Here is a 25,022-nt window from a genome sequence, read left to right as displayed (position 1 = left end):
AGGCCAGTCCATTGGGGGACTGGGAAGAGAGGGGGAGGGCCGAGCAGATAGGTTCTCTCCAGCGGTGAAAAAGGAAGCTGCCTTTTTTGCGTCAAGGGCAGTCTTTCCGCAGCGACAGGAGAATGAATGGGACTCTGCCATAAACACGTTTTGCGTCGCGCTGAGGGCACTTCCTCCATTTTGTGCACGCAAATCTGCATCTGGGAGCAAGATTTCCGGTCGCCAGTTAACTGCATTGCTGTAAATAAAAATGTCAGTTGTTAAAAGAGCTCCTTCCCTGACCGGGAATCGAACCCAGGCCGCGGCGGTGAGAGCGCCGAATCCTAACCACTAGACCACCAGGGACGGTGGGTGCACCCCGTTGCGTGTCGCTCAGATGGTGGCGTCCGAGTCCAAAGGCTGAGGGCCTCTGCTACAATGGGCACCAGTGCCTGCAGGTCTTCGGGGGCCGTTTCTGCTAATAAATAAATAAATAAAGAAATAAAGAAAGAAAGAAAGAAAGAAAACAAAAACACTTGTGATGGTCTGCGAAAAGGGGAGCTTAGAGATTGAAGACAGCATCACTTTGGGAACGTTTGCGCTTTCACTTCCAAGCGCTGATATTCCTGTCTTGCTCTCCTGAAAGGACAGCCTTCCTCGCTATGAGCTTTTGTGGGTCAGTGCTGAAGCTCCCCCTAGAGGCTGCCGCTGAAGATGCACACTCACAACTAACCCTCCTTAGGAGAACTGCTTCGTGGGAGAGCACGTTTATTAAAAGGCGGCAGGCCATGATTGCCTGCGAGACACAGCAGGGTTACCATGCAGAGTTCAAAGGGGGCTTTGCTTGTACAGCAAGTGCCGGAGGGCAAGAAGGGATGACATAGGAGCTGCCCTTTTTTCGGGCTCGCACACCAAGGCCTGCACCAGCCTTCGAGGCTCAGCCTGCCTCTGGACTGCCCTAGACCACCTTTACTCAAAGCACACACTCTGGTCGGGGACTCGAAGCCAGGCCCGTGGCAGTGAAAGCACCAAATCCTCACCACTAGGCCACCGGGGAAACGACTGCAGCACCCGGGAGGTTTCCGCAACCGTACTTGCAGTCAGCTGGAGGCTATTGTAATGCTGTTAAGTGAGAGACGTTTGCCGCTCGCAAGCCAATTCCATCCAACCTCCTTCAGGGGGCACTCTGGGCTGGTTTTCCACTTGTTCGCCTGCTGCTGAAACAGCAAAGATTCAATTCGAAGCCCTTTGCAGCAGCTCACCAGGATGGCCGAGTGGTTAAGGCGTTGGACTTAAGATCCAATGGACAAGTGTCCGCGTGGGTTCGAGCCCCACTCCTGGTACAGGTTTTTACTCTTCTTACCTAAATGCGGCAGCAGCTTCGCACAAGCCCTTTCCTGCTGTCTGTAGGCAGTGCCCCTACCTCAAAGCCCTGAGGCTTGAGTTCACCTGAAAAGAGCAACAAGGAATCGTTGCCCGTAGACTCTTTTCCTGGAAAACCTTTGCATTTTTGTACCATGTCCCTCGCATCCCAAGCTTAAGCCGCCAAAGTTGGCAGAGCTTGTGCAACCCCGCCAACAGCCCTACCACCCCAAAAGAAAATTGGGCAGGGATTCCCGCCTCCGCTTCCGAAACGGGCTTCCAAACGGGCGATGCCCTGACGGGTCAGCCAGTCACCGTCTAGGCCCGGTACACCCCTGTGAATAATAGAGCGTCCAACCTCAAATCAGGCTACAGGGCCCTTCAGCCCATAGAAGGAGAACCTGTCAACAAACGGGGCGAGGGCAATGCTCGGGCCCCTTGCGAAGCCTTTGCCAAGCTCCAAAGGCTGCACTTTCCCAGCAGACCACAGCTCTGTATGCAAATCAAGCAGCTACGACCCCTCCCTCCCCTGCTTTTCTCCTCCAAACCGGTACGCAACCATTTCTGCAGCCCTCTGCCCCAGGGTCCCGGGCAAGGTCTTGGTCTGATGAGGCTAGGGATGGTGGGCGAGCTCGGCTTTGGCAGGGCGACAGGACTAATATTTTCTCTACAGCTTTGGAAGAAAGAAAGCTTCCTTTTTGGGGCACAGGCCCACTTCTAGCGGCGACAGCTTCCGGTAAGGGACCATGCTGAAAAGATGCTTGGAGTTACCGCCAGGGGAGCCACGCCGCTATTGCCTGTGAGTGAAGCTACATTTGAAAGAAATATTTTTTGAGACGCAGTTGTTTGAATTTCTGTAAAAATGTCATTCAGTAAAAGCCTCTCTTCCCTGACCGGGAATCGAACCCGGGCCGCGGCGGTGAGAGCGCCGAATCCTAACCACTAGACCACCAGGGAGACCGCTGGACAGCTCGGGAAGGCCGGGCAGTGGTGTCCGAGTGCACAATGCCTGCAGGTGCCTCAAAGGCCAGTCCATTGGGGGACTGAGAAGAGAGGGGGAGGGCCGAGCAGATAGGTTCTCTCCAGCGGTGAAAAAGGAAGCTGCCTTTTTTGCGTCAAGGGCAGTCTTTCCGCAGCGACAGGAGAATGAATGGGACTCTGCCATAAACACGTTTTGCGTCGCGCTGAGGGCACTTCCTCCATTTAGTGCACGCAAATCTGCATCTGGGAGCAAGATTTCCGGTCGCCAGTTAACTGCATTGCTGTAAATAAAAATGTCAGTTGTTAAAAGAGCTCCTTCCCTGACCGGGAATCGAACCCGGGCCGCGGCGGTGAGAGCACCGAATCCTAACCACTAGACCACCAGGGACGGTGGGTGCACCCCGTTGCGTGTCGCTCAGATGGTGGCGTCCGAGTCCAAAGGCTGAGGGCCTCTGCTACAATGGGCACCAGTGCCTGCAGGTCTTCGGGGGCCGTTTCTGCTAATAAATAAATAAATAAAGAAATAAAGAAAGAAAGAAAGAAAGAAAACAAAAACACTTGTGATGGTCTGCGAAAAGGGGAGCTTAGAGATTGAAGACAGCATCACTTTGGGAACGTTTGCGCTTTCACTTCCAAGCGCTGATATTCCTGTCTTGCTCTCCTGAAAGGACAGCCTTCCTCGCTATGAGCTTTTGTGGGTCAGTGCTGAAGCTCCCCCTAGAGGCTGCCGCTGAAGATGCACACTCACAACTAACCCTCCTTAGGAGAACTGCTTCGTGGGAGAGCACGTTTATTAAAAGGCGGCAGGCCATGATTGCCTGCGAGACACAGCAGGGTTACCATGCAGAGTTCAAAGGGGGCTTTGCTTGTACAGCAAGTGCCGGAGGGCAAGAAGGGATGACATAGGAGCTGCCCTTTTTTCGGGCTCGCACACCAAGGCCTGCACCAGCCTTCGAGGCTCAGCCTGCCTCTGGACTGCCCTAGACCACCTTTACTCAAAGCACACACCCTGGTCGGGGACTCGAAGCCAGGCCCGTGGCAGTGAAAGCACCAAATCCTCACCACTAGGCCACCGGGGAAACGACTGCAGCACCCGGGAGGTTTCCGCAACCGTACTTGCAGTCAGCTGGAGGCTATTGTAATGCTGTTAAGTGAGAGACGTTTGCCGCTCGCAAGCCAATTCCATCCAACCTCCTGCAGGGGGCACTCTGGGCTGGTTTTCCACTTGTTCGCCTGCTGCTGAAACAGCAAAGATTCAATTCGAAGCCCTTTGCAGCAGCTCACCAGGATGGCCGAGTGGTTAAGGCGTTGGACTTAAGATCCAATGGACAAGTGTCCGCGTGGGTTCGAGCCCCACTCCTGGTACAGGTTTTTACTCTTCTTATCTAAATGCGGCAGCAGCTTCGCACAAGCCCTTTCCTGCTGTCTGTAGGCAGTGCCCCTACCTCAAAGCCCTGAGGCTTGAGTTCACCTGAAAAGAGCAACAAGGAATCGTTGCCCGTAGACTCTTTTCCTGGAAAACCTTTGCATTTTTGTACCATGTCCCTCGCATCCCAAGCTTAAGCCGCCAAAGTTGGCAGAGCTTGTGCAACCCCGCCAACAGCCCTACCACCCCAAAAGAAAATTGGGCAGGGATTCCCGCCTCCGCTTCCTCACGGCTTCCGAAACGGGCTTCCAAACGGGCGATGCCCTGACGGGTCAGCCAGTCACCGTCTAGGCCCGGTACACCCCTGTGAATAATAGAGCGTCCAACCTCAAATCAGGCTACAGGGCCCTTCAGCCCATAGAAGGAGAACCTGTCAACAAACGGGGCGAGGGCAATGCTCGGGCCCCTTGCGAAGCCTTTGCCAAGCTCCAAAGGCTGCACTTTCCCAGCAGACCACAGCTCTGTATGCAAATCAAGCAGCTACGACCCCTCCCTCCCCTGCTTTTCTCCTCCAAACCGGTACGCAACCATTTCTGCAGCCCTCTGCCCCAGGGTCCCGGGCAAGGTCTTGGTCTGATGAGGCTAGGGATGGTGGGCGAGCTCGGCTTTGGCAGGGCGACAGGACTAATATTTTCTCTACAGCTTTGGAAGAAAGAAAGCTTCCTTTTTGGGGCACAGGCCCACTTCTAGCGGCGACAGCTTCCGGTAAGGGACCATGCTGAAAAGATGCTTGGAGTTACCGCCAGGGGAGCCACGCCGCTATTGCCTGTGAGTGAAGCTACATTTGAAAGAAATATTTTTTGAGACGCAGTTGTTTGAATTTCTGTAAAAATGTCATTCAGTAAAAGCCTCTCTTCCCTGACCGGGAATCGAACCCGGGCCGCGGCGGTGAGAGCGCCGAATCCTAACCACTAGACCACCAGGGAGACCGCTGGACAGCTCGGGAAGGCCGGGCAGTGGTGTCCGAGTGCACAATGCCTGCAGGTGCCTCAAAGGCCAGTCCATTGGGGGACTGGGAAGAGAGGGGGAGGGCCGAGCAGATAGGTTCTCTCCAGCGGTGAAAAAGGAAGCTGCCTTTTTTGCGTCAAGGGCAGTCTTTCCGCAGCGACAGGAGAATGAATGGGACTCTGCCATAAACACGTTTTGCGTCGCGCTGAGGGCACTTCCTCCATTTTGTGCACGCAAATCTGCATCTGGGAGCAAGATTTCCGGTCGCCAGTTAACTGCATTGCTGTAAATAAAAATGTCAGTTGTTAAAAGAGCTCCTTCCCTGACCGGGAATCGAACCCGGGCCGCGGCGGTGAGAGCGCCGAATCCTAACCACTAGACCACCAGGGACGGTGGGTGCACCCCGTTGCGTGTCGCTCAGATGGTGGCGTCCGAGTCCAAAGGCTGAGGGCCTCTGCTACAATGGGCACCAGTGCCTGCAGGTCTTCGGGGGCCGTTTCTGCTAATAAATAAATAAATAAAGAAATAAAGAAAGAAAGAAAGAAAGAAAACAAAAACACTTGTGATGGTCTGCGAAAAGGGGAGCTTAGAGATTGAAGACAGCATCACTTTGGGAACGTTTGCGCTTTCACTTCCAAGCGCTGATATTCCTGTCTTGCTCTCCTGAAAGGACAGCCTTCCTCGCTATGAGCTTTTGTGGGTCAGTGCTGAAGCTCCCCCTAGAGGCTGCCGCTGAAGATGCACACTCACAACTAACCCTCCTTAGGAGAACTGCTTCGTGGGAGAGCACGTTTATTAAAAGGCGGCAGGCCATGATTGCCTGCGAGACACAGCAGGGTTACCATGCAGAGTTCAAAGGGGGCTTTGCTTGTACAGCAAGTGCCGGAGGGCAAGAAGGGATGACATAGGAGCTGCCCTTTTTTCGGGCTCGCACACCAAGGCCTGCACCAGCCTTCGAGGCTCAGCCTGCCTCTGGACTGCCCTAGACCACCTTTACTCAAAGCACACACTCTGGTCGGGGACTCGAAGCCAGGCCCGTGGCAGTGAAAGCACCAAATCCTCACCACTAGGCCACCGGGGAAACGACTGCAGCACCCGGGAGGTTTCCGCAACCGTACTTGCAGTCAGCTGGAGGCTATTGTAATGCTGTTAAGTGAGAGACGTTTGCCGCTCGCAAGCCAATTCCATCCAACCTCCTGCAGGGGGCACTCTGGGCTGGTTTTCCACTTGTTCGCCTGCTGCTGAAACAGCAAAGATTCAATTCGAAGCCCTTTGCAGCAGCTCACCAGGATGGCCGAGTGGTTAAGGCGTTGGACTTAAGATCCAATGGACAAGTGTCCGCGTGGGTTCGAGCCCCACTCCTGGTACAGGTTTTTACTCTTCTTACCTAAATGCGGCAGCAGCTTCGCACAAGCCCTTTCCTGCTGTCTGTAGGCAGTGCCCCTACCTCAAAGCCCTGAGGCTTGAGTTCACCTGAAAAGAGCAACAAGGAATCGTTGCCCGTAGACTCTTTTCCTGGAAAACCTTTGCATTTTTGTACCATGTCCCTCGCATCCCAAGCTTAAGCCGCCAAAGTTGGCAGAGCTTGTGCAACCCCGCCAACAGCCCTACCACCCCAAAAGAAAATTGGGCAGGGATTCCCGCCTCCGCTTCCGAAACGGGCTTCCAAACGGGCGATGCCCTGACGGGTCAGCCAGTCACCGTCTAGGCCCGGTACACCCCTGTGAATAATAGAGCGTCCAACCTCAAATCAGGCTACAGGGCCCTTCAGCCCATAGAAGGAGAACCTGTCAACAAACGGGGCGAGGGCAATGCTCGGGCCCCTTGCGAAGCCTTTGCCAAGCTCCAAAGGCTGCACTTTCCCAGCAGACCACAGCTCTGTATGCAAATCAAGCAGCTACGACCCCTCCCTCCCCTGCTTTTCTCCTCCAAACCGGTACGCAACCATTTCTGCAGCCCTCTGCCCCAGGGTCCCGGGCAAGGTCTTGGTCTGATGAGGCTAGGGATGGTGGGCGAGCTCGGCTTTGGCAGGGCGACAGGACTAATATTTTCTCTACAGCTTTGGAAGAAAGAAAGCTTCCTTTTTGGGGCACAGGCCCACTTCTAGCGGCGACAGCTTCCGGTAAGGGACCATGCTGAAAAGATGCTTGGAGTTACCGCCAGGGGAGCCACGCCGCTATTGCCTGTGAGTGAAGCTACATTTGAAAGAAATATTTTTTGAGACGCAGTTGTTTGAATTTCTGTAAAAATGTCATTCAGTAAAAGCCTCTCTTCCCTGACCGGGAATCGAACCCGGGCCGCGGCGGTGAGAGCGCCGAATCCTAACCACTAGACCACCAGGGAGACCGCTGGACAACTCGGGAAGGCCGGGCAGTGGTGTCCGAGTGCACAATGCCTGCAGGTGCCTCAAAGGCCAGTCCATTGGGGGACTGGGAAGAGAGGGGGAGGGCCGAGCAGATAGGTTCTCTCCAGCGGTGAAAAAGGAAGCTGCCTTTTTTGCGTCAAGGGCAGTCTTTCCGCAGCGACAGGAGAATGAATGGGACTCTGCCATAAACACGTTTTGCGTCGCGCTGAGGGCACTTCCTCCATTTTGTGCACGCAAATCTGCATCTGGGAGCAAGATTTCCGGTCGCCAGTTAACTGCATTGCTGTAAATAAAAATGTCAGTTGTTAAAAGAGCTCCTTCCCTGACCGGGAATCGAACCCAGGCCGCGGCGGTGAGAGCGCCGAATCCTAACCACTAGACCACCAGGGACGGTGGGTGCACCCCGTTGCGTGTCGCTCAGATGGTGGCGTCCGAGTCCAAAGGCTGAGGGCCTCTGCTACAATGGGCACCAGTGCCTGCAGGTCTTCGGGGGCCGTTTCTGCTAATAAATAAAGAAATAAAGAAAGAAAGAAAGAAAGAAAGAAAACAAAAACACTTGTGATGGTCTGCGAAAAGGGGAGCTTAGAGATTGAAGACAGCATCACTTTGGGAACGTTTGCGCTTTCACTTCCAAGCGCTGATATTCCTGTCTTGCTCTCCTGAAAGGACAGCCTTCCTCGCTATGAGCTTTTGTGGGTCAGTGCTGAAGCTCCCCCTAGAGGCTGCCGCTGAAGATGCACACTCACAACTAACCCTCCTTAGGAGAACTGCTTCGTGGGAGAGCACGTTTATTAAAAGGCGGCAGGCCATGATTGCCTGCGAGACACAGCAGGGTTACCATGCAGAGTTCAAAGGGGGCTTTGCTTGTACAGCAAGTGCCGGAGGGCAAGAAGGGATGACATAGGAGCTGCCCTTTTTTCGGGCTCGCACACCAAGGCCTGCACCAGCCTTCGAGGCTCAGCCTGCCTCTGGACTGCCCTAGACCACCTTTACTCAAAGCACACACTCTGGTCGGGGACTCGAAGCCAGGCCCGTGGCAGTGAAAGCACCAAATCCTCACCACTAGGCCACCGGGGAAACGACTGCAGCACCCGGGAGGTTTCCGCAACCGTACTTGCAGTCAGCTGGAGGCTATTGTAATGCTGTTAAGTGAGAGACGTTTGCCGCTCGCAAGCCAATTCCATCCAACCTCCTGCAGGGGGCACTCAGGGCTGGTTTTCCACTTGTTCGCCTGCTGCTGAAACAGCAAAGATTCAATTCGAAGCCCTTTGCAGCAGCTCACCAGGATGGCCGAGTGGTTAAGGCGTTGGACTTAAGATCCAATGGACAAGTGTCCGCGTGGGTTCGAGCCCCACTCCTGGTACAGGTTTTTACTCTTCTTACCTAAATGCGGCAGCAGCTTCGCACAAGCCCTTTCCTGCTGTCTGTAGGCAGTGCCCCTACCTCAAAGCCCTGAGGCTTGAGTTCACCTGAAAAGAGCAACAAGGAATCGTTGCCCGTAGACTCTTTTCCTGGAAAACCTTTGCATTTTTGTACCATGTCCCTCGCATCCCAAGCTTAAGCCGCCAAAGTTGGCAGAGCTTGTGCAACCCCGCCAACAGCCCTACCACCCCAAAAGAAAATTGGGCAGGGATTCCCGCCTCCGCTTCCGAAACGGGCTTCCAAACGGGCGATGCCCTGACGGGTCAGCCAGTCACCGTCTAGGCCCGGTACACCCCTGTGAATAATAGAGCGTCCAACCTCAAATCAGGCTACAGGGCCCTTCAGCCCATAGAAGGAGAACCTGTCAACAAACGGGGCGAGGGCAATGCTCGGGCCCCTTGCGAAGCCTTTGCCAAGCTCCAAAGGCTGCACTTTCCCAGCAGACCACAGCTCTGTATGCAAATCAAGCAGCTACGACCCCTCCCTCCCCTGCTTTTCTCCTCCAAACCGGTACGCAACCATTTCTGCAGCCCTCTGCCCCAGGGTCCCGGGCAAGGTCTTGGTCTGATGAGGCTAGGGATGGTGGGCGAGCTCGGCTTTGGCAGGGCGACAGGACTAATATTTTCTCTACAGCTTTGGAAGAAAGAAAGCTTCCTTTTTGGGGCACAGGCCCACTTCTAGCGGCGACAGCTTCCGGTAAGGGACCATGCTGAAAAGATGCTTGGAGTTACCGCCAGGGGAGCCACGCCGCTATTGCCTGTGAGTGAAGCTACATTTGAAAGAAATATTTTTTGAGACGCAGTTGTTTGAATTTCTGTAAAAATGTCATTCAGTAAAAGCCTCTCTTCCCTGACCGGGAATCGAACCCGGGCCGCGGCGGTGAGAGCGCCGAATCCTAACCACTAGACCACCAGGGAGACCGCTGGACAGCTCGGGAAGGCCGGGCAGTGGTGTCCGAGTGCACAATGCCTGCAGGTGCCTCAAAGGCCAGTCCATTGGGGGACTGGGAAGAGAGGGGGAGGGCCGAGCAGATAGGTTCTCTCCAGCGGTGAAAAAGGAAGCTGCCTTTTTTGCGTCAAGGGCAGTCTTTCCGCAGCGACAGGAGAATGAATGGGACTCTGCCATAAACACGTTTTGCGTCGCGCTGAGGGCACTTCCTCCATTTTGTGCACGCAAATCTGCATCTGGGAGCAAGATTTCCGGTCGCCAGTTAACTGCATTGCTGTAAATAAAAATGTCAGTTGTTAAAAGAGCTCCTTCCCTGACCGGGAATCGAACCCAGGCCGCGGCGGTGAGAGCGCCGAATCCTAACCACTAGACCACCAGGGACGGTGGGTGCACCCCGTTGCGTGTCGCTCAGATGGTGGCGTCCGAGTCCAAAGGCTGAGGGCCTCTGCTACAATGGGCACCAGTGCCTGCAGGTCTTCGGGGGCCGTTTCTGCTAATAAATAAATAAATAAAGAAATAAAGAAAGAAAGAAAGAAAGAAAACAAAAACACTTGTGATGGTCTGCGAAAAGGGGAGCTTAGAGATTGAAGACAGCATCACTTTGGGAACGTTTGCGCTTTCACTTCCAAGCGCTGATATTCCTGTCTTGCTCTCCTGAAAGGACAGCCTTCCTCGCTATGAGCTTTTGTGGGTCAGTGCTGAAGCTCCCCCTAGAGGCTGCCGCTGAAGATGCACACTCACAACTAACCCTCCTTAGGAGAACTGCTTCGTGGGAGAGCACGTTTATTAAAAGGCGGCAGGCCATGATTGCCTGCGAGACACAGCAGGGTTACCATGCAGAGTTCAAAGGGGGCTTTGCTTGTACAGCAAGTGCCGGAGGGCAAGAAGGGATGACATAGGAGCTGCCCTTTTTTCGGGCTCGCACACCAAGGCCTGCACCAGCCTTCGAGGCTCAGCCTGCCTCTGGACTGCCCTAGACCACCTTTACTCAAAGCACACACTCTGGTCGGGGACTCGAAGCCAGGCCCGTGGCAGTGAAAGCACCAAATCCTCACCACTAGGCCACCGGGGAAACGACTGCAGCACCCGGGAGGTTTCCGCAACCGTACTTGCAGTCAGCTGGAGGCTATTGTAATGCTGTTAAGTGAGAGACGTTTGCCGCTCGCAAGCCAATTCCATCCAACCTCCTTCAGGGGGCACTCTGGGCTGGTTTTCCACTTGTTCGCCTGCTGCTGAAACAGCAAAGATTCAATTCGAAGCCCTTTGCAGCAGCTCACCAGGATGGCCGAGTGGTTAAGGCGTTGGACTTAAGATCCAATGGACAAGTGTCCGCGTGGGTTCGAGCCCCACTCCTGGTACAGGTTTTTACTCTTCTTACCTAAATGCGGCAGCAGCTTCGCACAAGCCCTTTCCTGCTGTCTGTAGGCAGTGCCCCTACCTCAAAGCCCTGAGGCTTGAGTTCACCTGAAAAGAGCAACAAGGAATCGTTGCCCGTAGACTCTTTTCCTGGAAAACCTTTGCATTTTTGTACCATGTCCCTCGCATCCCAAGCTTAAGCCGCCAAAGTTGGCAGAGCTTGTGCAACCCCGCCAACAGCCCTACCACCCCAAAAGAAAATTGGGCAGGGATTCCCGCCTCCGCTTCCGAAACGGGCTTCCAAACGGGCGATGCCCTGACGGGTCAGCCAGTCACCGTCTAGGCCCGGTACACCCCTGTGAATAATAGAGCGTCCAACCTCAAATCAGGCTACAGGGCCCTTCAGCCCATAGAAGGAGAACCTGTCAACAAACGGGGCGAGGGCAATGCTCGGGCCCCTTGCGAAGCCTTTGCCAAGCTCCAAAGGCTGCACTTTCCCAGCAGACCACAGCTCTGTATGCAAATCAAGCAGCTACGACCCCTCCCTCCCCTGCTTTTCTCCTCCAAACCGGTACGCAACCATTTCTGCAGCCCTCTGCCCCAGGGTCCCGGGCAAGGTCTTGGTCTGATGAGGCTAGGGATGGTGGGCGAGCTCGGCTTTGGCAGGGCGACAGGACTAATATTTTCTCTACAGCTTTGGAAGAAAGAAAGCTTCCTTTTTGGGGCACAGGCCCACTTCTAGCGGCGACAGCTTCCGGTAAGGGACCATGCTGAAAAGATGCTTGGAGTTACCGCCAGGGGAGCCACGCCGCTATTGCCTGTGAGTGAAGCTACATTTGAAAGAAATATTTTTTGAGACGCAGTTGTTTGAATTTCTGTAAAAATGTCATTCAGTAAAAGCCTCTCTTCCCTGACCGGGAATCGAACCCGGGCCGCGGCGGTGAGAGCGCCGAATCCTAACCACTAGACCACCAGGGAGACCGCTGGACAGCTCGGGAAGGCCGGGCAGTGGTGTCCGAGTGCACAATGCCTGCAGGTGCCTCAAAGGCCAGTCCATTGGGGGACTGGGAAGAGAGGGGGAGGGCCGAGCAGATAGGTTCTCTCCAGCGGTGAAAAAGGAAGCTGCCTTTTTTGCGTCAAGGGCAGTCTTTCCGCAGCGACAGGAGAATGAATGGGACTCTGCCATAAACACGTTTTGCGTCGCGCTGAGGGCACTTCCTCCATTTTGTGCACGCAAATCTGCATCTGGGAGCAAGATTTCCGGTCGCCAGTTAACTGCATTGCTGTAAATAAAAATGTCAGTTGTTAAAAGAGCTCCTTCCCTGACCGGGAATCGAACCCAGGCCGCGGCGGTGAGAGCGCCGAATCCTAACCACTAGACCACCAGGGACGGTGGGTGCACCCCGTTGCGTGTCGCTCAGATGGTGGCGTCCGAGTCCAAAGGCTGAGGGCCTCTGCTACAATGGGCACCAGTGCCTGCAGGTCTTCGGGGGCCGTTTCTGCTAATAAATAAATAAATAAAGAAATAAAGAAAGAAAGAAAGAAAGAAAACAAAAACACTTGTGATGGTCTGCGAAAAGGGGAGCTTAGAGATTGAAGACAGCATCACTTTGGGAACGTTTGCGCTTTCACTTCCAAGCGCTGATATTCCTGTCTTGCTCTCCTGAAAGGACAGCCTTCCTCGCTATGAGCTTTTGTGGGTCAGTGCTGAAGCTCCCCCTAGAGGCTGCCGCTGAAGATGCACACTCACAACTAACCCTCCTTAGGAGAACTGCTTCGTGGGAGAGCACGTTTATTAAAAGGCGGCAGGCCATGATTGCCTGCGAGACACAGCAGGGTTACCATGCAGAGTTCAAAGGGGGCTTTGCTTGTACAGCAAGTGCCGGAGGGCAAGAAGGGATGACATAGGAGCTGCCCTTTTTTCGGGCTCGCACACCAAGGCCTGCACCAGCCTTCGAGGCTCAGCCTGCCTCTGGACTGCCCTAGACCACCTTTACTCAAAGCACACACTCTGGTCGGGGACTCGAAGCCAGGCCCGTGGCAGTGAAAGCACCAAATCCTCACCACTAGGCCACCGGGGAAACGACTGCAGCACCCGGGAGGTTTCCGCAACCGTACTTGCAGTCAGCTGGAGGCTATTGTAATGCTGTTAAGTGAGAGACGTTTGCCGCTCGCAAGCCAATTCCATCCAACCTCCTTCAGGGGGCACTCTGGGCTGGTTTTCCACTTGTTCGCCTGCTGCTGAAACAGCAAAGATTCAATTCGAAGCCCTTTGCAGCAGCTCACCAGGATGGCCGAGTGGTTAAGGCGTTGGACTTAAGATCCAATGGACAAGTGTCCGCGTGGGTTCGAGCCCCACTCCTGGTACAGGTTTTTACTCTTCTTACCTAAATGCGGCAGCAGCTTCGCACAAGCCCTTTCCTGCTGTCTGTAGGCAGTGCCCCTACCTCAAAGCCCTGAGGCTTGAGTTCACCTGAAAAGAGCAACAAGGAATCGTTGCCCGTAGACTCTTTTCCTGGAAAACCTTTGCATTTTTGTACCATGTCCCTCGCATCCCAAGCTTAAGCCGCCAAAGTTGGCAGAGCTTGTGCAACACCGCCAACAGCCCTACCACCCCAAAAGAAAATTGGGCAGGGATTCCCGCCTCCGCTTCCGAAACGGGCTTCCAAACGGGCGATGCCCTGACGGGTCAGCCAGTCACCGTCTAGGCCCGGTACACCCCTGTGAATAATAGAGCGTCCAACCTCAAATCAGGCTACAGGGCCCTTCAGCCCATAGAAGGAGAACCTGTCAACAAACGGGGCGAGGGCAATGCTCGGGCCCCTTGCGAAGCCTTTGCCAAGCTCCAAAGGCTGCACTTTCCCAGCAGACCACAGCTCTGTATGCAAATCAAGCAGCTACGACCCCTCCCTCCCCTGCTTTTCTCCTCCAAACCGGTACGCAACCATTTCTGCAGCCCTCTGCCCCAGGGTCCCGGGCAAGGTCTTGGTCTGATGAGGCTAGGGATGGTGGGCGAGCTCGGCTTTGGCAGGGCGACAGGACTAATATTTTCTCTACAGCTTTGGAAGAAAGAAAGCTTCCTTTTTGGGGCACAGGCCCACTTCTAGCGGCGACAGCTTCCGGTAAGGGACCATGCTGAAAAGATGCTTGGAGTTACCGCCAGGGGAGCCACGCCGCTATTGCCTGTGAGTGAAGCTACATTTGAAAGAAATATTTTTTGAGACGCAGTTGTTTGAATTTCTGTAAAAATGTCATTCAGTAAAAGCCTCTCTTCCCTGACCGGGAATCGAACCCGGGCCGCGGCGGTGAGAGCGCCGAATCCTAACCACTAGACCACCAGGGAGACCGCTGGACAGCTCGGGAAGGCCGGGCAGTGGTGTCCGAGTGCACAATGCCTGCAGGTGCCTCAAAGGCCAGTCCATTGGGGGACTGGGAAGAGAGGGGGAGGGCCGAGCAGATAGGTTCTCTCCAGCGGTGAAAAAGGAAGCTGCCTTTTTTGCGTCAAGGGCAGTCTTTCCGCAGCGACAGGAGAATGAATGGGACTCTGCCATAAACACGTTTTGCGTCGCGCTGAGGGCACTTCCTCCATTTAGTGCACGCAAATCTGCATCTGGGAGCAAGATTTCCGGTCGCCAGTTAACTGCATTGCTGTAAATAAAAATGTCAGTTGTTAAAAGAGCTCCTTCCCTGACCGGGAATCGAACCCAGGCCGCGGCGGTGAGAGCGCCGAATCCTAACCACTAGACCACCAGGGACGGTGGGTGCACCCCGTTGCGTGTCGCTCAGATGGTGGCGTCCGAGTCCAAAGGCTGAGGGCCTCTGCTACAATGGGCACCAGTGCCTGCAGGTCTTCGGGGGCCGTTTCTGCTAATAAATAAATAAATAAAGAAATAAAGAAAGAAAGAAAGAAAGAAAACAAAAACACTTGTGATGGTCTGCGAAAAGGGGAGCTTAGAGATTGAAGACAGCATCACTTTGGGAACGTTTGCGCTTTCACTTCCAAGCGCTGATATTCCTGTCTTGCTCTCCTGAAAGGACAGCCTTCCTCGCTATGAGCTTTTGTGGGTCAGTGCTGAAGCTCCCCCTAGAGGCTGCCGCTGAAGATGCACACTCACAACTAACCCTCCTTAGGAGAACTGCTTCGTGGGAGAGCACGTTTATTAAAAGGCGGCAGGCCATGATTGCCTGCGAGACACAGCAGGGTTACCATGCAGAGTTCAAAGGGGGCTTTGCTTGTACAGCAAGTGCCGGAGGGCAAGAAGGGATGACATAGGAGCTGCCCTTTTTTCGGGCTCGCACACCAAGGCCTGCACCAGCCTTCGAGGCTCAGCCTGCCTCTGGACTGCCCTAGACCACCTTTACTCAAAGCACACACCCTGGTCGGGGACTCGAAGCCAGGCCCGTGGCAGTGAAAGCACCAAATCCTCACCACTAGGCCACCGGGGAAACGACTGCAGCACCCGGGAGGTTTCCGCAACCGTACTTGCAGTCAGCTGGAGGCTATTGTAATGCTGTTAAGTGAGAGACGTTTGCCGCTCGCAAGCCAATTCCATCCAACCTCCTGCAGGGGGCACTCTGGGCTGGTTTTCCACTTGTTCGCCTGCTGCTGAAACAGCAAAGATTCAATTCGGAGCCCTTTGCAGCAGCTCACCAGGATGGCCGAGTGGTTAAGGCGTTGGACTTAAGATCCAATGGACAAGTGTCCGCGTGGGTTCGAGCCCCACTCCTGGTACAGGTTTTTACTCTTCTTATCTAAATGCGGCAGCAGCTTCGCACAAGCCCTTTCCTGCTGTCTGTAGGCAGTGCCCCTACCTCAAAGCCCTGAGGCTTGAGTTCACCTGAAAAGAGCAACAAGGAATCGTTGCCCGTAGACTCTTTTCCTGGAAAACCTTTGCATTTTTGTACCATGTCCCTCGCATCCCAAGCTTAAGCCGCCAAAGTTGGCAGAGCTTGTGCAACCCCGCCAACAGCCCTACCACCCCAAAAGAAAATTGGGCAGGGATTCCCGCCTCCGCTTCCGAAACGGGCTTCCAAACGGGCGATGCCCTGACGGGTCAGCCAGTCACCGTCTAGGCCCGGTACACCCCTGTGAATAATAGAGCGTCCAACCTCAAATCAGGCTACAGGGCCCTTCAGCCCATAGAAGGAGAACCTGTCAACAAACGGGGCGAGGGCAATGCTCGGGCCCCTTGCGAAGCCTTTGCCAAGCTCCAAAGGCTGCACTTTCCCAGCAGACCACAGCTCTGTATGCAAATCAAGCAGCTACGACCCCTCCCTCCCCTGCTTTTCTCCTCCAAACCGGTACGCAACCATTTCTGCAGCCCTCTGCCCCAGGGTCCCGGGCAAGGTCTTGGTCTGATGAGGCTAGGGATGGTGGGCGAGCTCGGCTTTGGCAGGGCGACAGGACTAATATTTTCTCTACAGCTTTGGAAGAAAGAAAGCTTCCTTTTTGGGGCACAGGCCCACTTCTAGCGGCGACAGCTTCCGGTAAGGGACCATGCTGAAAAGATGCTTGGAGTTACCGCCAGGGGAGCCACGCCGCTATTGCCTGTGAGTGAAGCTACATTTGAAAGAAATATTTTTTGAGACGCAGTTGTTTGAATTTCTGTAAAAATGTCATTCAGTAAAAGCCTCTCTTCCCTGACCGGGAATCGAACCCGGGCCGCGGCGGTGAGAGCGCCGAATCCTAACCACTAGACCACCAGGGAGACCGCTGGACAGCTCGGGAAGGCCGGGCAGTGGTGTCCGAGTGCACAATGCCTGCAGGTGCCTCAAAGGCCAGTCCATTGGGGGACTGGGAAGAGAGGGGGAGGGCCGAGCAGATAGGTTCTCTCCAGCGGTGAAAAAGGAAGCTGCCTTTTTTGCGTCAAGGGCAGTCTTTCCGCAGCGACAGGAGAATGAATGGGACTCTGCCATAAACACGTTTTGCGTCGCGCTGAGGGCACTTCCTCCATTTTGTGCACGCAAATCTGCATCTGGGAGCAAGATTTCCGGTCGCCAGTTAACTGCATTGCTGTAAATAAAAATGTCAGTTGTTAAAAGAGCTCCTTCCCTGACCGGGAATCGAACCCAGGCCGCGGCGGTGAGAGCGCCGAATCCTAACCACTAGACCACCAGGGACGGTGGGTGCACCCCGTTGCGTGTCGCTCAGATGGTGGCGTCCGAGTCCAAAGGCTGAGGGCCTCTGCTACAATGGGCACCAGTGCCTGCAGGTCTTCGGGGGCCGTTTCTGCTAATAAATAAATAAATAAAGAAATAAAGAAAGAAAGAAAGAAAGAAAACAAAAACACTTGTGATGGTCTGCGAAAAGGGGAGCTTAGAGATTGAAGACAGCATCACTTTGGGAACGTTTGCGCTTTCACTTCCAAGCGCTGATATTCCTGTCTTGCTCTCCTGAAAGGACAGCCTTCCTCGCTATGAGCTTTTGTGGGTCAGTGCTGAAGCTCCCCCTAGAGGCTGCCGCTGAAGATGCACACTCACAACTAACCCTCCTTAGGAGAACTGCTTCGTGGGAGAGCACATTTATTAAAAGGCGGCAGGCCATGATTGCCTGCGAGACACAGCAGGGTTACCATGCAGAGTTCAAAGGGGGCTTTGCTTGTACAGCAAGTGCCGGAGGGCAAGAAGGGATGACATAGGAGCTGCCCTTTTTTCGGGCTCGCACACCAAGGCCTGCACCAGCCTTCGAGGCTCAGCCTGCCTCTGGACTGCCCTAGACCACCTTTACTCAAAGCACACACTCTGGTCGGGGACTCGAAGCCAGGCCCGTGGCAGTGAAAGCACCAAATCCTCACCACTAGGCCACCGGGGAAACGACTGCAGCACCCGGGAGGTTTCCGCAACCGTACTTGCAGTCAGCTGGAGGCTATTGTAATGCTGTTAAGTGAGAGACGTTTGCCGCTCGCAAGCCAATTCCATCCAACCTCCTTCAGGGGGCACTCTGGGCTGGTTTTCCACTTGTTCGCCTGCTGCTGAAACAGCAAAGATTCAATTCGAAGCCCTTTGCAGCAGCTCACCAGGATGGCCGAGTGGTTAAGGCGTTGGACTTAAGATCCAATGGACAAGTGTCCGCGTGGGTTCGAGCCCCACTCCTGGTACAGGTTTTTACTCTTCTTACCTAAATGCGGCAGCAGCTTCGCACAAGCCCTTTCCTGCTGTCTGTAGGCAGTGCCCCTACCTCAAAGCCCTGAGGCTTGAGTTCACCTGAAAAGAGCAACAAGGAATCGTTGCCCGTAGACTCTTTTCCTGGAAAACCTTTGCATTTTTGTACCATGTCCCTCGCATCCCAAGCTTAAGCCGCCAAAGTTGGCAGAGCTTGTGCAACACCGCCAACAGCCCTACCACCCCAAAAGAAAATTGGGCAGGGATTCCCGCCTCCGCTTCCGAAACGGGCTTCCAAACGGGCGATGCCCTGACGGGTCAGCCAGTCACCGTCTAGGCCCGGTACACCCCTGTGAATAATAGAGCGTCCAACCTCAAATCAGGCTACAGGGCCCTTCAGCCCATAGAAGGAGAACCTGTCAACAAACGGGGCGAGGGCAATGCTCGGGCCCCTTGCGAAGCCTTTGCCAAGCTCCAAAGGCTGCACTTTCCCAGCAGACCACAGCTCTGTATGCAAATCAAGCAGCTACGACCCCTCCCTCCCCTGCTTTTCTCCTCCAAACCGGTACGCAACCATTTCTGCAGCCCTCTGCCCCAGGGTCCCGGGCAAGGTCTTGGTCTGATGAGGCTAGGGATGGTGGGCGAGCTCGGCTTTGGCAGGGCGACAGGACTAATATTTTCTCTACAGCTTTGGAAGAAAGAAAGCTTCCTTTTTGGGGCACAGGCCCACTTCTAGCGGCGACAGCTTCCGGTAAGGGACCATGCTGAAAAGATGCTTGGAGTTACCGCCAGGGGAGCCACGCCGCTATTGCCTGTGAGTGAAGCTACATTTGAAAGAAATATTTTTTGAGACGCAGTTGTTTGAATTTCTGTAAAAATGTCATTCAGTAAAAGCCTCTCTTCCCTGACCGGGAATCGAACCCGGGCCGCGGCGGTGAGAGCGCCGAATCCTAACCACTAGACCACCAGGGAGACCGCTGGACAGCTCGGGAAGGCCGGGCAGTGGTGTCCGAGTGCACAATGCCTGCAGGTGCCTCAAAGGCCAGTCCATTGGGGGACTGGGAAGAGAGGGGGAGGGCCGAGCAGATAGGTTCTCTCCAGCGGTGAAAAAGGAAGCTGCCTTTTTTGCGTCAAGGGCAGTCTTTCCGCAGCGACAGGAGAATGAATGGGACTCTGCCATAAACACGTTTTGCGTCGCGCTGAGGGCACTTCCTCCATTTAGTGCACGCAAATCTGCATCTGGGAGCAAGATTTCCGGTCGCCAGTTAACTGCATTGCTGTAAATAAAAATGTCAGTTGTTAAAAGAGCTCCTTCCCTGACCGGGAATCGAACCCAGGCCGCGGCGGTGAGAGCGCCGAATCCTAACCACTAGACCACCAGGGACGGTGGGTGCACCCCGTTGCGTGTCGCTCAGATGGTGGCGTCCGAGTCCAAAGGCTGAGGGCCTCTGCTACAATGGGCACCAGTGCCTGCAGGTCTTCGGGGGCCGTTTCTGCTAATAAATAAATAAATAAAGAAATAAAGAAAGAAAGAAAGAAAGAAAACAAAAACACTTGTGATGGTCTGCGAAAAGGGGAGCTTAGAGATTGAAGACAGCATCACTTTGGGAACGTTTGCGCTTTCACTTCCAAGCGCTGATATTCCTGTCTTGCTCTCCTGAAAGGACAGCCTTCCTCGCTATGAGCTTTTGTGGGTCAGTGCTGAAGCTCCCCCTAGAGGCTGCCGCTGAAGATGCACACTCACAACTAACCCTCCTTAGGAGAACTGCTTCGTGGGAGAGCACGTTTATTAAAAGGCGGCAGGCCATGATTGCCTGCGAGACACAGCAGGGTTACCATGCAGAGTTCAAAGGGGGCTTTGCTTGTACAGCAAGTGCCGGAGGGCAAGAAGGGATGACATAGGAGCTGCCCTTTTTTCGGGCTCGCACACCAAGGCCTGCACCAGCCTTCGAGGCTCAGCCTGCCTCTGGACTGCCCTAGACCACCTTTACTCAAAGCACACACCCTGGTCGGGGACTCGAAGCCAGGCCCGTGGCAGTGAAAGCACCAAATCCTCACCACTAGGCCACCGGGGAAACGACTGCAGCACCCGGGAGGTTTCCGCAACCGTACTTGCAGTCAGCTGGAGGCTATTGTAATGCTGTTAAGTGAGAGACGTTTGCCGCTCGCAAGCCAATTCCATCCAACCTCCTGCAGGGGGCACTCTGGGCTGGTTTTCCACTTGTTCGCCTGCTGCTGAAACAGCAAAGATTCAATTCGGAGCCCTTTGCAGCAGCTCACCAGGATGGCCGAGTGGTTAAGGCGTTGGACTTAAGATCCAATGGACAAGTGTCCGCGTGGGTTCGAGCCCCACTCCTGGTACAGGTTTTTACTCTTCTTATCTAAATGCGGCAGCAGCTTCGCACAAGCCCTTTCCTGCTGTCTGTAGGCAGTGCCCCTACCTCAAAGCCCTGAGGCTTGAGTTCACCTGAAAAGAGCAACAAGGAATCGTTGCCCGTAGACTCTTTTCCTGGAAAACCTTTGCATTTTTGTACCATGTCCCTCGCATCCCAAGCTTAAGCCGCCAAAGTTGGCAGAGCTTGTGCAACCCCGCCAACAGCCCTACCACCCCAAAAGAAAATTGGGCAGGGATTCCCGCCTCCGCTTCCGAAACGGGCTTCCAAACGGGCGATGCCCTGACGGGTCAGCCAGTCACCGTCTAGGCCCGGTACACCCCTGTGAATAATAGAGCGTCCAACCTCAAATCAGGCTACAGGGCCCTTCAGCCCATAGAAGGAGAACCTGTCAACAAACGGGGCGAGGGCAATGCTCGGGCCCCTTGCGAAGCCTTTGCCAAGCTCCAAAGGCTGCACTTTCCCAGCAGACCACAGCTCTGTATGCAAATCAAGCAGCTACGACCCCTCCCTCCCCTGCTTTTCTCCTCCAAACCGGTACGCAACCATTTCTGCAGCCCTCTGCCCCAGGGTCCCGGGCAAGGTCTTGGTCTGATGAGGCTAGGGATGGTGGGCGAGCTCGGCTTTGGCAGGGCGACAGGACTAATATTTTCTCTACAGCTTTGGAAGAAAGAAAGCTTCCTTTTTGGGGCACAGGCCCACTTCTAGCGGCGACAGCTTCCGGTAAGGGACCATGCTGAAAAGATGCTTGGAGTTACCGCCAGGGGAGCCACGCCGCTATTGCCTGTGAGTGAAGCTACATTTGAAAGAAATATTTTTTGAGACGCAGTTGTTTGAATTTCTGTAAAAATGTCATTCAGTAAAAGCCTCTCTTCCCTGACCGGGAATCGAACCCGGGCCGCGGCGGTGAGAGCGCCGAATCCTAACCACTAGACCACCAGGGAGACCGCTGGACAGCTCGGGAAGGCCGGGCAGTGGTGTCCGAGTGCACAATGCCTGCAGGTGCCTCAAAGGCCAGTCCATTGGGGGACTGGGAAGAGAGGGGGAGGGCCGAGCAGATAGGTTCTCTCCAGCGGTGAAAAAGGAAGCTGCCTTTTTTGCGTCAAGGGCAGTCTTTCCGCAGCGACAGGAGAATGAATGGGACTCTGCCATAAACACGTTTTGCGTCGCGCTGAGGGCACTTCCTCCATTTTGTGCACGCAAATCTGCATCTGGGAGCAAGATTTCCGGTCGCCAGTTAACTGCATTGCTGTAAATAAAAATGTCAGTTGTTAAAAGAGCTCCTTCCCTGACCGGGAATCGAACCCGGGCCGCGGCGGTGAGAGCGCCGAATCCTAACCACTAGACCACCAGGGACGGTGGGTGCACCCCGTTGCGTGTCGCTCAGATGGTGGCGTCCGAGTCCAAAGGCTGAGGGCCTCTGCTACAATGGGCACCAGTGCCTGCAGGTCTTCGGGGGCCGTTTCTGCTAATAAATAAATAAATAAAGAAATAAAGAAAGAAAGAAAGAAAGAAAACAAAAACACTTGTGATGGTCTGCGAAAAGGGGAGCTTAGAGATTGAAGACAGCATCACTTTGGGAACGTTTGCGCTTTCACTTCCAAGCGCTGATATTCCTGTCTTGCTCTCCTGAAAGGACAGCCTTCCTCGCTATGAGCTTTTGTGGGTCAGTGCTGAAGCTCCCCCTAGAGGCTGCCGCTGAAGATGCACACTCACAACTAACCCTCCTTAGGAGAACTGCTTCGTGGGAGAGCACGTTTATTAAAAGGCGGCAGGCCATGATTGCCTGCGAGACACAGCAGGGTTACCATGCAGAGTTCAAAGGGGGCTTTGCTTGTACAGCAAGTGCCGGAGGGCAAGAAGGGATGACATAGGAGCTGCCCTTTTTTCGGGCTCGCACACCAAGGCCTGCACCAGCCTTCGAGGCTCAGCCTGCCTCTGGACTGCCCTAGACCACCTTTACTCAAAGCACACACTCTGGTCGGGGACTCGAAGCCAGGCCCGTGGCAGTGAAAGCACCAAATCCTCACCACTAGGCCACCGGGGAAACGACTGCAGCACCCGGGAGGTTTCCGCAACCGTACTTGCAGTCAGCTGGAGGCTATTGTAATGCTGTTAAGTGAGAGACGTTTGCCGCTCGCAAGCCAATTCCATCCAACCTCCTGCAGGGGGCACTCTGGGCTGGTTTTCCACTTGTTCGCCTGCTGCTGAAACAGCAAAGATTCAATTCGAAGCCCTTTGCAGCAGCTCACCAGGATGGCCGAGTGGTTAAGGCGTTGGACTTAAGATCCAATGGACAAGTGTCCGCGTGGGTTCGAGCCCCACTCCTGGTACAGGTTTTTACTCTTCTTACCTAAATGCGGCAGCAGCTTCGCACAAGCCCTTTCCTGCTGTCTGTAGGCAGTGCCCCTACCTCAAAGCCCTGAGGCTTGAGTTCACCTGAAAAGAGCAACAAGGAATCGTTGCCCGTAGACTCTTTTCCTGGAAAACCTTTGCATTTTTGTACCATGTCCCTCGCATCCCAAGCTTAAGCCGCCAAAGTTGGCAGAGCTTGTGCAACCCCGCCAACAGCCCTACCACCCCAAAAGAAAATTGGGCAGGGATTCCCGCCTCCGCTTCCGAAACGGGCTTCCAAACGGGCGATGCCCTGACGGGTCAGCCAGTCACCGTCTAGGCCCGGTACACCCCTGTGAATAATAGAGCGTCCAACCTCAAATCAGGCTACAGGGCCCTTCAGCCCATAGAAGGAGAACCTGTCAACAAACGGGGCGAGGGCAATGCTCGGGCCCCTTGCGAAGCCTTTGCCAAGCTCCAAAGGCTGCACTTTCCCAGCAGACCACAGCTCTGTATGCAAATCAAGCAGCTACGACCCCTCCCTCCCCTGCTTTTCTCCTCCAAACCGGTACGCAACCATTTCTGCAGCCCTCTGCCCCAGGGTCCCGGGCAAGGTCTTGGTCCGATGAGGCTAGGGATGGTGGGCGAGCTCGGCTTTGGCAGGGCGACAGGACTAATATTTTCTCTACAGCTTTGGAAGAAAGAAAGCTTCCTTTTTGGGGCACAGGCCCACTTCTAGCGGCGACAGCTTCCGGTAAGGGACCATGCTGAAAAGATGCTTGGAGTTACCGCCAGGGGAGCCACGCCGCTATTGCCTGTGAGTGAAGCTACATTTGAAAGAAATATTTTTTGAGACGCAGTTGTTTGAATTTCTGTAAAAATGTCATTCAGTAAAAGCCTCTCTTCCCTGACCGGGAATCGAACCCGGGCCGCGGCGGTGAGAGCGCCGAATCCTAACCACTAGACCACCAGGGAGACCGCTGGACAACTCGGGAAGGCCGGGCAGTGGTGTCCGAGTGCACAATGCCTGCAGGTGCCTCAAAGGCCAGTCCATTGGGGGACTGGGAAGAGAGGGGGAGGGCCGAGCAGATAGGTTCTCTCCAGCGGTGAAAAAGGAAGCTGCCTTTTTTGCGTCAAGGGCAGTCTTTCCGCAGCGACAGGAGAATGAATGGGACTCTGCCATAAACACGTTTTGCGTCGCGCTGAGGGCACTTCCTCCATTTAGTGCACGCAAATCTGCATCTGGGAGCAAGATTTCCGGTCGCCAGTTAACTGCATTGCTGTAAATAAAAATGTCAGTTGTTAAAAGAGCTCCTTCCCTGACCGGGAATCGAACCCGGGCCGCGGCGGTGAGAGCGCCGAATCCTAACCACTAGACCACCAGGGACGGTGGGTGCACCCCGTTGCGTGTCGCTCAGATGGTGGCGTCCGAGTCCAAAGGCTGAGGGCCTCTGCTACAATGGGCACCAGTGCCTGCAGGTCTTCGGGGGCCGTTTCTGCTAATAAATAAATAAATAAAGAAATAAAGAAAGAAAGAAAGAAAGAAAACAAAAACACTTGTGATGGTCTGCGAAAAGGGGAGCTTAGAGATTGAAGACAGCATCACTTTGGGAACGTTTGCGCTTTCACTTCCAAGCGCTGATATTCCTGTCTTGCTCTCCTGAAAGGACAGCCTTCCTCGCTATGAGCTTTTGTGGGTCAGTGCTGAAGCTCCCCCTAGAGGCTGCCGCTGAAGATGCACACTCACAACTAACCCTCCTTAGGAGAACTGCTTCGTGGGAGAGCACGTTTATTAAAAGGCGGCAGGCCATGATTGCCTGCGAGACACAGCAGGGTTACCATGCAGAGTTCAAAGGGGGCTTTGCTTGTACAGCAAGTGCCGGAGGGCAAGAAGGGATGACATAGGAGCTGCCCTTTTTTCGGGCTCGCACACCAAGGCCTGCACCAGCCTTCGAGGCTCAGCCTGCCTCTGGACTGCCCTAGACCACCTTTACTCAAAGCACACACCCTGGTCGGGGACTCGAAGCCAGGCCCGTGGCAGTGAAAGCACCAAATCCTCACCACTAGGCCACCGGGGAAACGACTGCAGCACCCGGGAGGTTTCCGCAACCGTACTTGCAGTCAGCTGGAGGCTATTGTAATGCTGTTAAGTGAGAGACGTTTGCCGCTCGCAAGCCAATTCCATCCAACCTCCTGCAGGGGGCACTCTGGGCTGGTTTTCCACTTGTTCGCCTGCTGCTGAAACAGCAAAGATTCAATTCGAAGCCCTTTGCAGCAGCTCACCAGGATGGCCGAGTGGTTAAGGCGTTGGACTTAAGATCCAATGGACAAGTGTCCGCGTGGGTTCGAGCCCCACTCCTGGTACAGGTTTTTACTCTTCTTATCTAAATGCGGCAGCAGCTTCGCA

General features: G+C 54.5%; 32 non-coding genes across 32 annotated transcripts; 11 read left to right on the top strand and 21 right to left on the bottom strand.

Annotated features, from left to right (window-relative positions):
- Nucleotides 1-273: 273 nt before the first annotated feature.
- TRNAE-CUC (transfer RNA glutamic acid (anticodon CUC)) lies at nucleotides 274-345 on the bottom strand. The gene has a single exon. It is a non-coding gene; the product is annotated as a tRNA-Glu (tRNA).
- An 894-nt stretch (nucleotides 346-1,239) lies between these two features.
- Nucleotides 1,240-1,322, top strand: TRNAL-UAA (transfer RNA leucine (anticodon UAA)). The gene has a single exon. It is a non-coding gene; the product is annotated as a tRNA-Leu (tRNA).
- Nucleotides 1,323-2,226: 904 nt separating this feature from the next.
- Nucleotides 2,227-2,298, bottom strand: TRNAE-CUC (transfer RNA glutamic acid (anticodon CUC)). Its single transcript has one exon. It is a non-coding gene; the product is annotated as a tRNA-Glu (tRNA).
- Nucleotides 2,299-2,638: 340 nt separating this feature from the next.
- Nucleotides 2,639-2,710, bottom strand: TRNAE-CUC (transfer RNA glutamic acid (anticodon CUC)). Its single transcript has one exon. It is a non-coding gene; the product is annotated as a tRNA-Glu (tRNA).
- Nucleotides 2,711-3,604: 894 nt separating this feature from the next.
- Nucleotides 3,605-3,687, top strand: TRNAL-UAA (transfer RNA leucine (anticodon UAA)). Its single transcript has one exon. It is a non-coding gene; the product is annotated as a tRNA-Leu (tRNA).
- A 915-nt stretch (nucleotides 3,688-4,602) lies between these two features.
- TRNAE-CUC (transfer RNA glutamic acid (anticodon CUC)) lies at nucleotides 4,603-4,674 on the bottom strand. The gene has a single exon. It is a non-coding gene; the product is annotated as a tRNA-Glu (tRNA).
- A 340-nt stretch (nucleotides 4,675-5,014) lies between these two features.
- Nucleotides 5,015-5,086, bottom strand: TRNAE-CUC (transfer RNA glutamic acid (anticodon CUC)). Its single transcript has one exon. It is a non-coding gene; the product is annotated as a tRNA-Glu (tRNA).
- An 894-nt stretch (nucleotides 5,087-5,980) lies between these two features.
- On the top strand, nucleotides 5,981-6,063 carry TRNAL-UAA (transfer RNA leucine (anticodon UAA)). The gene has a single exon. It is a non-coding gene; the product is annotated as a tRNA-Leu (tRNA).
- Nucleotides 6,064-6,967: 904 nt separating this feature from the next.
- TRNAE-CUC (transfer RNA glutamic acid (anticodon CUC)) lies at nucleotides 6,968-7,039 on the bottom strand. The gene has a single exon. It is a non-coding gene; the product is annotated as a tRNA-Glu (tRNA).
- Nucleotides 7,040-7,379: 340 nt separating this feature from the next.
- TRNAE-CUC (transfer RNA glutamic acid (anticodon CUC)) lies at nucleotides 7,380-7,451 on the bottom strand. Its single transcript has one exon. It is a non-coding gene; the product is annotated as a tRNA-Glu (tRNA).
- An 890-nt stretch (nucleotides 7,452-8,341) lies between these two features.
- On the top strand, nucleotides 8,342-8,424 carry TRNAL-UAA (transfer RNA leucine (anticodon UAA)). Its single transcript has one exon. It is a non-coding gene; the product is annotated as a tRNA-Leu (tRNA).
- A 904-nt stretch (nucleotides 8,425-9,328) lies between these two features.
- On the bottom strand, nucleotides 9,329-9,400 carry TRNAE-CUC (transfer RNA glutamic acid (anticodon CUC)). Its single transcript has one exon. It is a non-coding gene; the product is annotated as a tRNA-Glu (tRNA).
- A 340-nt stretch (nucleotides 9,401-9,740) lies between these two features.
- Nucleotides 9,741-9,812, bottom strand: TRNAE-CUC (transfer RNA glutamic acid (anticodon CUC)). The gene has a single exon. It is a non-coding gene; the product is annotated as a tRNA-Glu (tRNA).
- Nucleotides 9,813-10,706: 894 nt separating this feature from the next.
- On the top strand, nucleotides 10,707-10,789 carry TRNAL-UAA (transfer RNA leucine (anticodon UAA)). Its single transcript has one exon. It is a non-coding gene; the product is annotated as a tRNA-Leu (tRNA).
- Nucleotides 10,790-11,693: 904 nt separating this feature from the next.
- TRNAE-CUC (transfer RNA glutamic acid (anticodon CUC)) lies at nucleotides 11,694-11,765 on the bottom strand. The gene has a single exon. It is a non-coding gene; the product is annotated as a tRNA-Glu (tRNA).
- Nucleotides 11,766-12,105: 340 nt separating this feature from the next.
- TRNAE-CUC (transfer RNA glutamic acid (anticodon CUC)) lies at nucleotides 12,106-12,177 on the bottom strand. The gene has a single exon. It is a non-coding gene; the product is annotated as a tRNA-Glu (tRNA).
- An 894-nt stretch (nucleotides 12,178-13,071) lies between these two features.
- On the top strand, nucleotides 13,072-13,154 carry TRNAL-UAA (transfer RNA leucine (anticodon UAA)). Its single transcript has one exon. It is a non-coding gene; the product is annotated as a tRNA-Leu (tRNA).
- A 904-nt stretch (nucleotides 13,155-14,058) lies between these two features.
- On the bottom strand, nucleotides 14,059-14,130 carry TRNAE-CUC (transfer RNA glutamic acid (anticodon CUC)). Its single transcript has one exon. It is a non-coding gene; the product is annotated as a tRNA-Glu (tRNA).
- Nucleotides 14,131-14,470: 340 nt separating this feature from the next.
- On the bottom strand, nucleotides 14,471-14,542 carry TRNAE-CUC (transfer RNA glutamic acid (anticodon CUC)). The gene has a single exon. It is a non-coding gene; the product is annotated as a tRNA-Glu (tRNA).
- Nucleotides 14,543-15,436: 894 nt separating this feature from the next.
- On the top strand, nucleotides 15,437-15,519 carry TRNAL-UAA (transfer RNA leucine (anticodon UAA)). The gene has a single exon. It is a non-coding gene; the product is annotated as a tRNA-Leu (tRNA).
- A 904-nt stretch (nucleotides 15,520-16,423) lies between these two features.
- Nucleotides 16,424-16,495, bottom strand: TRNAE-CUC (transfer RNA glutamic acid (anticodon CUC)). The gene has a single exon. It is a non-coding gene; the product is annotated as a tRNA-Glu (tRNA).
- A 340-nt stretch (nucleotides 16,496-16,835) lies between these two features.
- TRNAE-CUC (transfer RNA glutamic acid (anticodon CUC)) lies at nucleotides 16,836-16,907 on the bottom strand. The gene has a single exon. It is a non-coding gene; the product is annotated as a tRNA-Glu (tRNA).
- Nucleotides 16,908-17,801: 894 nt separating this feature from the next.
- Nucleotides 17,802-17,884, top strand: TRNAL-UAA (transfer RNA leucine (anticodon UAA)). Its single transcript has one exon. It is a non-coding gene; the product is annotated as a tRNA-Leu (tRNA).
- Nucleotides 17,885-18,788: 904 nt separating this feature from the next.
- On the bottom strand, nucleotides 18,789-18,860 carry TRNAE-CUC (transfer RNA glutamic acid (anticodon CUC)). Its single transcript has one exon. It is a non-coding gene; the product is annotated as a tRNA-Glu (tRNA).
- A 340-nt stretch (nucleotides 18,861-19,200) lies between these two features.
- Nucleotides 19,201-19,272, bottom strand: TRNAE-CUC (transfer RNA glutamic acid (anticodon CUC)). Its single transcript has one exon. It is a non-coding gene; the product is annotated as a tRNA-Glu (tRNA).
- An 894-nt stretch (nucleotides 19,273-20,166) lies between these two features.
- Nucleotides 20,167-20,249, top strand: TRNAL-UAA (transfer RNA leucine (anticodon UAA)). Its single transcript has one exon. It is a non-coding gene; the product is annotated as a tRNA-Leu (tRNA).
- Nucleotides 20,250-21,153: 904 nt separating this feature from the next.
- TRNAE-CUC (transfer RNA glutamic acid (anticodon CUC)) lies at nucleotides 21,154-21,225 on the bottom strand. The gene has a single exon. It is a non-coding gene; the product is annotated as a tRNA-Glu (tRNA).
- A 340-nt stretch (nucleotides 21,226-21,565) lies between these two features.
- TRNAE-CUC (transfer RNA glutamic acid (anticodon CUC)) lies at nucleotides 21,566-21,637 on the bottom strand. Its single transcript has one exon. It is a non-coding gene; the product is annotated as a tRNA-Glu (tRNA).
- An 894-nt stretch (nucleotides 21,638-22,531) lies between these two features.
- TRNAL-UAA (transfer RNA leucine (anticodon UAA)) lies at nucleotides 22,532-22,614 on the top strand. The gene has a single exon. It is a non-coding gene; the product is annotated as a tRNA-Leu (tRNA).
- A 904-nt stretch (nucleotides 22,615-23,518) lies between these two features.
- On the bottom strand, nucleotides 23,519-23,590 carry TRNAE-CUC (transfer RNA glutamic acid (anticodon CUC)). Its single transcript has one exon. It is a non-coding gene; the product is annotated as a tRNA-Glu (tRNA).
- Nucleotides 23,591-23,930: 340 nt separating this feature from the next.
- TRNAE-CUC (transfer RNA glutamic acid (anticodon CUC)) lies at nucleotides 23,931-24,002 on the bottom strand. The gene has a single exon. It is a non-coding gene; the product is annotated as a tRNA-Glu (tRNA).
- An 894-nt stretch (nucleotides 24,003-24,896) lies between these two features.
- On the top strand, nucleotides 24,897-24,979 carry TRNAL-UAA (transfer RNA leucine (anticodon UAA)). The gene has a single exon. It is a non-coding gene; the product is annotated as a tRNA-Leu (tRNA).
- Nucleotides 24,980-25,022: the final 43 nt, after the last annotated feature.

The sequence above is a fragment of the Ambystoma mexicanum genome, chromosome 5p, assembly GCF_040938575.1.
Source record: "Ambystoma mexicanum isolate Mex_15411 chromosome 5p, UKY_AmexF1_1, whole genome shotgun sequence".
In the NCBI taxonomy this organism is placed as follows: domain Eukaryota; kingdom Metazoa; phylum Chordata; class Amphibia; order Caudata; family Ambystomatidae; genus Ambystoma; species Ambystoma mexicanum.
The sequence above is the reverse complement of the archived record's forward strand: the minus strand, read 5'-3'. Positions and strand labels throughout refer to the sequence as shown.